At 44.0% G+C, this 9,660-nt stretch overlaps 1 non-coding gene across 1 annotated transcript; it reads left to right on the top strand.

Annotated features, from left to right (window-relative positions):
- The first annotated feature begins 4,136 nt into the window (after positions 1-4,136).
- On the top strand, positions 4,137-4,245 carry LOC112584785. Its single transcript, XR_003109189.1, has one exon. It is a non-coding gene; the product is annotated as a U6 spliceosomal RNA (small nuclear RNA).
- The last annotated feature ends 5,415 nt before the right edge of the window (positions 4,246-9,660 follow it).

Genomic DNA, 9,660 nt, shown 5'->3' with positions numbered 1-9,660 from the left:
TATGACCCAGTCAGCTCCTGGCCTTGTTTTTGTTGACTGTATGGAGTTTCTCCATCTTTGGCTGCAAAGAATATAATCAATCTGATTTTGGTGTTGATCATCTGGTGATGTCCACGTGTAGAGTCTTCTCTTGTGTTGTTGGAAGAGGGTGTTTGCTATGACCAGTGCGTTCCCTTGGCAAAACTCTATTAACCTTTGCATTGCTTCATACTGTACTCCAAGGCCAAATTTGCCTGTTACTCCAGGTGTTTATTGACTTCCTACTTTTGAATTCCAGTCCCCTATAATGAAAAGGACATCTTTTTTGGGTGTTAGTTCTAAAAGGTCTTGTAAGTCTTCATAGAACTGTTCAACTTCAGCTTCTTCAGCATTACTGGATGGGGCATAGGCTTGGATTACCATGATATTGAATGGTTTGCCTTGGAAATGAACAGAGATCATTCTGTCATTTTTGAGATTACCTCCAAGTACTGCATTTCGGACTCTTTTGTTGACCATGAAGGCTACTCCATTTCTTCTAAAGGATTCCTGCCCACAGTAGTAGATATAATGGTCATCTGAGTTAAATGCACCCATTCCAGTTCGCTGATTCCTAGAATGTCTACGTTCACTCTTGCCATCTCCTGTTTGACCACTTCCAATTTGCCTTGATTCATGGACCTAACATTCCAGGTTCCTATGCAATATTGCTCTTTACAGCATCGGGCTTTGCTTTTATCACCAGTCACATCCACAACTGGGTATTGTTTTTGCTTTGGTTCCATACCTTCATTCTTTCTGGAGTTATTTCTCCACTGATCTCCAGTAGCATATTAGGCACCTACCGACCTGGGGAGTTCCTCTTTCAGTATCTTATCATTTTGCCTTTTCATACTGTTCATGGGATTCTCAAGGCAAGAATACTGAAGTGGTTTGCCATTCCCTTCTCCAGTGGACCACATTCTGTCAGACCTCTCCACCATTACCCGGCTGTCTTGGGTAGCCCCCCACGGCATGGCTTAGTTTCATTGAGTTAGACAAGGCTGTGGTCTGTGTGATCAGATTGGCTAGTTTTCTGTGATTATGGTTTCAGTGTCTCTGCCCTCTGATGCCTTCTTGCAACACCTACTGTCTTACTTGGGTTTCTCTTCCCTTGGACGTGGGTTATCACTTCACGGCTGCTCCAGCAAAGCGCAGCCGCTGCTCCTTACCTTGGAGGAGGTCGCCCCTCCTGACCTTGAACATGGCGAAGCTCCTTTCAGCCCTCCCCACGCAGCTGCCGCTCCTGGACGTGGGATTGCTTTCTCGGCCATCGCCCCTGACCTTGGATGTGGGATAGCTCCTCTTGGCCGCTCCTGTGACATCGCATCCTGGCGCTCTCGGTCATTGCCCTAGGCTCAGGTGAGGCCAAAGACTGAGCTTCCTGCCCCAGCCAGGAACCTGTTGACTTCTACAAGCTTTTGGGAGAGTGAGCAACCTAACTGTGGACGAGAAAACCAGGTTTAACTCTTACTTGGCCTCTCATTTGTTACTGTACTTTGGGGAGCAGGAACCTCCTTTCTTGGCCTCATTTTCCAACTCCCCTGCAGTAAATGTAGCCTGATGAAATGAACCTGCAGTGTGGCACAGGCTCTGGAGCCTGCATTTAAACCCCTCTCAGTGCCTCAGTCTCCTTATCTGTAAAACGGGGAGAATAAAACCTATCAAATAGCGTTGTTTTGACGATGAATATTTCAGCGTGCTTGTTGTTTGCCAGGCCACACTGAGTGCTTTCCATAGATTAATTCCTTTAATCCTCAAGACAGAGCTGGGAAGTAGCCACAATTATTACTCCCATTTTATGGATGAGAACACTGAGGCTCCATTTAAGTACCTCGCCCAAGGGCACCCAGCTGGGAAGTGGGAGCTCTGGAATTTGAACTCAGACACAGTCTGGTGCACAGATAGTTCCCATATACCCTCTGCCTCGTACAGGTGTGGCCGCCCTCATGATCACCATCCCCCACCATCAGCTTGCAGTGTGCTAAGTCAGTTCACTCATGTTCAACTCTTTGTGTCCCCATGACTGTAGACCGCTAGGCTCCTCTGTCCATGGGATTCTCCAGGCAAGAATACTAGAGTGGGTTGCCATTTCGGCCTCCAGGGGATCTTCCTAACCCAGGGATCGAGTCCGTGTTTCTTATGTCTGTCTTCTGGATTGGAGGTGGATTCTTTACCGCAAGAGCCACCTGGGAAGCCCGCCATCAGCTTGCTTATAAAAAAACAGGAAGGCTTCCTGGAGGAGGCAGGGCAGAAGCTGGGTCTGGAATGGGGGAGAAGATTCCTGCATCACAAGCAGGAGAATGCCTTTGTGCAATAAGGAACTGAGCGTACCCAGATGTGCCTGGATGAGCGGCAGAGAGAGGGCCTGGAAAAGCCCTGAGGAATAAAGTTACCAGATGTTCCAGTTACCTATTGGTACATGTCAGTCCACCCCAAAAGATAGCCTACAACAAAAGACAGCCACCGTTTTTGTAGCTCATGAGTCTGCACTCGGGCTTCTCATCTTTGCTCATGTGACATCAGTGGGGATCAAAAAGCAGCTAGAGGCTGGACAGCTGGGGCTCCTCAGGCACCTTGCTCTCTCTCTCAGCAGGCTTACCACATGGTCTCTAAGCATCACGGCCTTGGGGCGGCCAGCTTCCAACACGGCATGTCCAAAGAGAGCCCGAGGAATCCATCGCCCTTTATGACCTGGCCTTGGAAGGCAGCCAGTGCCACTGCTGTCACACTCTATCGGTCAATACAGTCACTGGCTCACCCAGACTGAGGGTGCCAGGGCGGGCCGGGGCCTGGGCAGGACCTTTTGATGGAGGACTGGCAGATTTCTGGCAGAGCCTGTGTGGGGGTGGCAAATACTATGCTGCTGCTGCTGCTGCTAAGTCGCTTCAGTCGTGTCTGACTCTGTGCAACCCCATAGATGGCAGCCCACCAGCTCCCCCGTCCCTGGGATTCTCCAGGCAAGAACACTAGAGTGAGTTGCCATTTCCTTCTCCAATGCATGAAAGTGAAAAGTGAAAGTGAAGTCGCTCAGTCGTGTCTGACTCTTAGCGACCCCATGGACTGCGGCCCACCAGGCTCCTCCGTCCATGGGATTTTCCAGGCAAGAGTACTGGAGTGGGGTGCCATTGCCTTCTCCGAATACTATGCTAGATATTTAAAAAAATATATTGTCACAGGAGGTGACTGGGGCTAGAGCAAGGTGTCAGCCATGAAGCCTGCTCTGCCTGTGCATGGCAGACTCAGTCTCCAAGTCCTGGGTCAAGTGACTATATGCCTCAAAACGTTTTTTAAAGCTTTTTAAAATGAAGATCATGGCATCTGGTCCCATCATTTCATGGGAAATAGATGGGGAAACAGTGGAAACAGTGTCAGACTTTTTTTTTTTGAGCTCCAAAATCACTGCAGATGGTGACTGCAGCCATGAAGTTAACTTACTCCTTGGAAGGAAAGTTATGACCAACCTAGATAGCATATTGAAAAGCAAAGACATTACTTTGCCAACAAAGGTCTGTCTAGTCAAGGCTATGGTTTTTTCAGTGGTCATGTATGGATGTGAGAGTTGGACTCTGAAGAAAGCTGAGTGCCGAAGAATTGATGCTTTTGAACTGTGGTGTTGGAGAAGACTCTTGAGAGTCTCTTGGGCTGCAAGGACATCCAACCAGTCCATTCTAAAGGAGATCAGCCCTGGGACTTCTTTGGAAGGAATGATGCAAAAGCTGAAACTCCAGTACTTTGGCCACCCCATGCGAAGAGTTGACTCATTGGAAAAGACTGATGCTGGGAGGGATTGGGGGCAGGAGGAAAAGGGGACTACAGAGGATGAGATGGCTGGATGGCATCACTGACTCGATGGACGTGAGTCTGAGTGAACTCCGGGAGTTGGTGATGGATAGGGAGGCCTGGCATGCTGCGATTCATGGAGTCGCAAAGAGTCTGACACGACTGAGTGACTGAACTGAACTGCACTGAACTGAAAAATGTTTACTTAGGTATGAAACACGACAAGGTGCACAGATCTTAAGTGGGCGCTTAAAGGACTTTGACCTATGTCTCCACTTGGGGGATCACCACCCAGATCAAGACACTGACCATTTCCGTTGCCCAATCAACTACTCGTGCTTGCTTCAGCAGCACATATATTAAAAAACTGGAACAATATAAAGCAGATTAATGTAGCCCCTCTGCAAGGATGACAGGCAAATTCGTGAAGTATTCCATACTTTTGGAAAAGAGAAGAATAGAGTACATTAATGTATATATAACTTCCCAGGTGCTGCTAGTGACAAAGAACCCACCTGCCAATTCAGGAGACATAAAAGATGTAGGCTTGATCCCTGAGTAGGGAAGATCCCCTGGAGAAGGAAATGGCAACCCACTCTAGTATTCTTGCCTGGAGAATCGCGTGGAGAGAGGAGATTGGCGGGCTGCAGAGTCAGACAAGACTTAATGACTAAGCAATAACAGCAACGTATATATATGAAGTCTAGAAAACTGATACTGATTAATCTATTTGCAGCATAGGAATAGAGATACAGATATAGAGAGCTATGGGCACAGCAGGGAAGGAAAAGGTGGGATGAACCAAGAGAGTAGCACTGAAACATATACATTGCCATAGGTAAAATAGATAACCATACGTAAAATAGATAACCAGTTGGAATTTGCTGTATGACACAGGGAGCTCAACCCAATGCTCTATAGGGGTGGGATGGGGATCTATAGGACGAGGATGGTTCAAGAGGGAGGGACATACATATACCTATGGCTGATTCATGTTGTCGTGTGGCAGAAAACAGCACAACGTTGTAAAGCAATTACCCTCCAATTAAAAATAAAAAGATAACATAAAAAGAGGCAACTACTCTTCTGTCTTCTGTAGCCACAGATTAGTTTCATCTATTTTTGTTCTTCGTAGAAATGGAATCATCCAGCTTGTGCTCCTTTGTCTCTGGAGTCTTTCATTCACCACGTGGAAGTGAGGTTCTTCCATGTAGGTACATATATGTGTAGTTCAGTTCAGTTCAGTTGCTCAGGCATGTCTGACTCTTTGCCACCCCATGGACTGCAGCATACCAGGCTTCCCTGTCCATCACCAACTCCCGGAGCTTGCTCAAACTCATGTCCATTGAGTCAGTGATGCCATCCAACCATCTCATCCTCTGTCATCCCCTTCTCCTCCTGCCTTCAATCTTTTCCAGCATCAGGGTCATTTCCAATGAGCCAGTTCTTTGCATCAGGTGGCCAAAGTACTGGAGCTTCAACTTCAGCGCCAGTCCTCCCAATGAATATTCAGGACTGATTCCCTTTAGGATTGACTAGCTTGATCTCCTTGTGGCCCAAGGGACTCTTAAGAGTCTTCTCCAACACCACAGTTGGAGGAGTTGTAGTAGGTACATATAGTTGTAGTAGGTGATAGATACAACACCATATTTTTAGTAGGTACTTAAATTTGTAGACTGTCGTGTATTTGTAGATTACCCGGTCTCATCACTGAATAGCGTTCTGTTTTGTAAATATACTGTGTAATGGGCAGCTGGGTAGTTCCTGTTTGGGAGCTATTACAGATACCACTGCTATGAATATTCATATGCCCTTCTAATGAACATGTTTATTCACCTCTGTTGGATTCGCAGCCAAGAGTTGGCTGGCTTGGTCATGGGGTTGGCATGTGTACAATCTCAGTAGATTTCCAAGCAGTCCTGCCACGCGCTTGACCATTTTCCACTCCAACTGGTGGTTTGTGAGAGGCCCACATGCTTCCCAACACTTGATGCAGGCAATCTCATTTTACTCAGTCTATCGGAGGTGAAGTGGAAACCAGTTTTCTGAATGAAATCTCAGTACAGGTCATCGTTTCTAAGTCAGATCAAAGGTGAGATGTAATGAAAGCCAATACTATGTACAAGGGGGAGTCTACTGGAATATCTTGCTATTGTTTTAGTTGGTTTTGCTTTATTTTATATGTTTATATTTTAGAGGTAATTGTGTATTGTTAAATTTAAACTTAAAGCATATATGTGCCCTTGAAAAAAAATTATGAAGCCCTTCCTGCTAGAGTGCAAGCAGCTAAGAGGCAACTCTAAATAAAGGCAAATGTTAGATTTGCCTGGTGGTCCAGGGGTTAAGACTTCATGCTCTAAATGCCAGAGACCAGGGTTCAATCCCTGGTGGGGGAACTGAGATCCCACATGCTGCACAGTGCAGCCAAAGAAATAAATTTTAAAAAATAAATAAAGGAACTCATAAATGGAGTACTGAGGTGAGCATGGAATCCACTTTGGTAGTGGATTATAATTAACCAAGTGAAGAGGAATTCCCTGGTGGTCGAGTGGCTAAGACTCTGTGCTCCCAATGCAGGGGGCCAGGGGTTTGATCCCTGGTTAGGGAACGAGATCCCACATATTGCAGAGTTTGTATGCCACAACTAAAGTTCCCACATGCTGCAACGAAGACCCAGTGCAGCCAAATAACTAATTAAAAAAAAGAAAAAGAGTAGGTGGTTTAAAAAAGTGCAAGCAAAACTAGGAGGAAGAGATGTCTATAATCATGGTAGGAGACTTTAACACACATCTTTCAACAATTTGTGTGAATTTAGCAAAACTAGAAATAGGGTCAAAATCAACTATATTTCTCTCCTCTGACCACAAAAATAAAACATTTTAAAACTGAAACTACTGAAGTCCTAAAAGATAATATAAGAGAAAATTTAGATGACCTCGAGTTCAATGATGACTTTTTTGATAAAACATCAAAGACGTAAGTGATGAAATCATTGATAAGCTGGACTTCATTAAAATTGAAAACGTGTAAAAGACACTGTTAAGAGAATGAGAAGACAAGCCAAGGACTGGGAGAAAATATGTTAAAAGACATATTTGATAAAGGACTGTTACCCAAAATATACAAAACTCTTAAAATACAAAAAATAAGAAGATGAACATCATAACTGAAAAAAAAGTAGCAAAATATCTGAACAGACACCTCCAGGAAAGCTGTACAGATGGCAGACAAGCATATGAAAAGGCACTCAACATCATGTGTTAGTAGGGGTTTGCAAATTGAAACAACAGTGAAACACTGCTATGCACCTACGAAAATGGCCAAAATCCAAAATGCTGAAAATACCAAGTGCTGGTGAGCAACAAGAGCTTTCTCTCTTGGCTGATGGGAATGCAAAAGGGCACAGTTACTTCGGAAGATGGCTTTTTTATAAGACAGTTTCTTATAAATTAAACGTACTCTTATACCATATGATTCAGCAATACTTTTCTTCTTAATATTTACCCAAAAGTGCTGAAAACTTAAGTGCACACAGATATTTGCACCTGGATGTTTATGGCAGCTTTATTCATAGCTGGCAAAATTTAGAAGCAACCAAGAAGTCCTTCAGTAGGTGAACAGTTAGATAATTGCGGTGCATCCAGACAAGGGAATATTATTCAGTGCCAAAAAGAAATGAGCTCTCAAGCCATGAAAAGACGTGGAGGAAAGTTAAATGCATATTACTAAGTGAAAGAAACCAATCTGGAAAGGCTACATACTGTGGGATTCCAACTTTATGACATTCTAGAAAGGGCAAGACTATGGCGATAGCAAAATGGTTAGTGGTTGGGGGAAGGAAGGATGGTAAATGGAGCACAGAGGGTTTCTAGGGCAGTGAGAGTGTTCTACGTGGCACTATAATGAGGGATGGATGTCATTATGCATTTGTCAAAACCCGTAGAATGTACAACACCCAGAGTGAACCCTTATGTAAACTACAGACTTTGGGTGATGATGTATCATAGTTTCATTGATTAAAACAATGAGATGTTGATAGTAGGGGAAGCTATGCATGTGAAGGCAAGGAGTAGGTGAGAATTCTCAGTACTTTTCTCTCAATTTTTCTGTGAACCTAAAATTGCTGGAAAATAAGAAAATTCTATTTTTTAAAAAATGAAGCCATCTATAAGAGCATCAGAAATATCAATTTCCTAGGAAGAAATCAAACAAAAGGTGTGCAAGACCACTATGCTGAAAAAGACAAAATATTATTATGTGTTAGTCATTAGGAAAATGAAATAAAGACCACAGTGGGGTCCCATTTCACACCGAGTAGGATGACTATAATCAAAATGACAAACAGTAACAAGTGTTGGCCGGATGCGGAGAGATTAGACCCCTGCCACCTTGCTAGTAGGATTGTAAAATGGTGCTGCTGCCTTGTAAAACAGTTTAGCAGCTCCTCAAACAATCAAATATAGAGGTGCCCTATGACTCAGCGATTTCACTCCTAGATATACAATACCCAAGAGAACTGAAAATATATGCCTGCGCAAACACGTATACATGATGTTCGCAGCAGCTCTACTCATATTAATAACAGCCCCAAAGTGGAAATAACCCAAATATTCATCAACTGATGGATGGATGAACAAACAATGTATCTCTAGACAATGGAATATTCAGTTCAGTCACTCAGTTGTGTCCGACTCTTTGCGACCCCATGGACTGCCGCATGCCAGGCTTCCCTGTCCATCACCAACTCCCGGAGCTTGCTCAACTCATGTCCATAGAGTTGGTGATGCCATCCAACCATCTCATTCTCTGTCATCACCTTCTCCTCCTGCCTTCAATCTTGCTCAGCATCAGAGTCTTTTCTAATGAGTCAGTTCTTTGCATCGGGTGGCCAAAGTATTGGAGCTTCAGCATCAGTCCCTCCAATGAACATTAAGGATTGATTTCCTTTAGGATGGACTGGTTTGATCTCCTTGCAGTCCAAGGGATTCTCAAGAGTCTTCTCCAACACCACAGTTCAAAAGCGTCAATTCTTTGGCACCCAGCTTTCTTTATAGTCCAACTCTCACATCCATACATGACTATTGGAAAAACCATAGCTTTGACTAGACGGACCTTTGTTGGAAAAGTAATGTCTCTGCTTTTTAACATGCCATCTAGGTTGATCATAGCTTTTTTTCCTAGGAGCAAGCATTGTTTAATTTCATGACTGCAGTCACCATCTACAGTGATTTTGGAACCCAAAGAAATAAAGTCTGTCACTCTTTCCATTGTTTCACCATCTATTTTCCATGAAGTGATGGGATCAGATGCCATGATCTTAGTTTTCTGAATGTTGAGTTTTAAGCCAACTTTTTCACTCTCCTCTTTCACTTTCATCAAGAGGCTCTTTAGTTCTTCTTCGCTTTGTGCCATAAGAGTGGTGCCATCTGCATATCTGAGGTTATTGATATTTCTCCCAGCAATCTTGATTCCAGCTTGTGCTTCTTCCAGCCCAGTGTTTCGTATGATGTACTTTGCATATAAGTTCAATAAGTAGGGTGACAATATATAGCCTTGGTGTACCCCTTTCCCAATTTGGAGCCAGTTTGTTGTTGCATGTCTGATTCTAACTGTTGCTTCTTGATCTGCATAGATTTCTCAGGAGGCAGGTAAGGTTGTCTGGTATTCCCATCTCTTTAAGAATTTTCCACAGTTTATTGTGATCCACACAGTCAAAGGCTTTGGTATAGTCAATAAAGCAGTAGATGTTTTTCTGGAACTCTCTTGCCTTTTCAATGATCCAACAGATATTGGCACTGTGATCTCTGGTTCCTCTGCCTTTTCTAAATCCAGCTTGAACATCTGGAAGTTCACAGTTCA

This window comes from Bubalus bubalis, chromosome 4, assembly GCF_019923935.1.
Source record: "Bubalus bubalis isolate 160015118507 breed Murrah chromosome 4, NDDB_SH_1, whole genome shotgun sequence".
In the NCBI taxonomy this organism is placed as follows: Eukaryota; Metazoa; Chordata; class Mammalia; order Artiodactyla; family Bovidae; genus Bubalus; species Bubalus bubalis.
The sequence above is the reverse complement of the archived record's forward strand: the minus strand, read 5'-3'. Positions and strand labels throughout refer to the sequence as shown.